Raw genomic sequence first — 1,374 nt, forward strand, 5'->3', positions numbered from 1 at the left:
AAATCTTTTTCAAAAATTTTTCTTTTCTTTTTCGTTTTTCCAAAAATGTTTTTCAAAAAAAATTAATAAAAATAAAAAAAATTAGAAAATCATAAAAACCAAAAATATTTTGTGTTTCTTGTTTGAGTCTTGAGTCAAATTTTAAGTTTGGTGTCAATTGCATGCTTTTAAAATTTTTCTTGCATTTTTTCGAAAATTCATGCATTCATGGTGTTCTTCATGATCTTCAAGTTATTCTTGACAAGTCTTCTTGTTTGATCTTGATGAATTCTTGTTTTGTGTCTTTTCTTGTTTTTCATGTGCATCTTGTTTTGTGTCTTTTGTTGTTTTTCATGTGCATTTTTGCATTCATAATTTTCATGCATTAAAGATTTCTAAGTTTGGTGTCTTGCATGTTTTCTTTGCATTAAAAATTTTTCAAAATTATGTTCTTGATGTTCATCATGATCTTCAAAGTGTTCTTGGTGTTCATCTTGACATTCATAGCATTCTTGCATGCATTCATTGTTTTGATCTAAAAATTTCATGCATTGAATATTTTTGTTGTTTTTCTCTCTCATAATTAAAAATTCAAAAATAAAAAAAATATCTTTTCCTTATTTCCCTCCAAATTTTCGAAATTTTGGGTTGACTTGGTCAAAAATTTTTAAAAATTAGTTGTTTCTTACAAGTCAAGTCAAAATTTCAATTTTAAAAATCTTATCTTTTCAAAATCTTTTTCTAAAATCATATCTTTTTCATTTTTTTTATTATTTTCAAAAATTTTAAAAATTAATTTTCAAAAATCTTTTTCTTATCTTTTATATCATATTTTCAAAAACTAGCTAACAATTAATGTGATTGGTTCAAAAATTTGAAGTTTGTTACTTTGTTGTTAAGAAAGGTTCAATCTTTAAATTCTAGAATCTTATCTCGTAGTTTCTTGTTAGTTAAGTATTTTTTTAAAAATTAAATTTTTTTCAAATATCTTTTTCAAATATATCTTTTTATCTTTTATCTTATCTTTTTCAAAAATTTTATCTTTTTCAAAATTTGATTTCAAAATATCTTATCTAACTTCTTATCTTCTTATCTTTTCAAAATTTGATTTCAAATCTTTTTCAATCAACTAACTAACTTTTTGTTTGTCTCTTATCTTTTTCAAAACCACCTAACTACTTTTCCCTCTTTAATTTTCGAAAATATCTCTCTCTCTTTTCAAAAATTCTTTTTAATTAATTAAGTGTTTTAAATTTTAATTTCAATTATATTTTATCTTTAAATTTTCGAAAATCACTAACCTATTTTCAAAAATTATTTTCGAAAATCCTCTCCCTCTCTTTTCTTATTCTATTTAATTATTTAATTACTAACACTTCTCTTCACCTCTCTTCA

This window comes from Arachis duranensis, chromosome 5, assembly GCF_000817695.3.
Source record: "Arachis duranensis cultivar V14167 chromosome 5, aradu.V14167.gnm2.J7QH, whole genome shotgun sequence".
NCBI lineage: Eukaryota > Viridiplantae > Streptophyta > Magnoliopsida > Fabales > Fabaceae > Arachis > Arachis duranensis.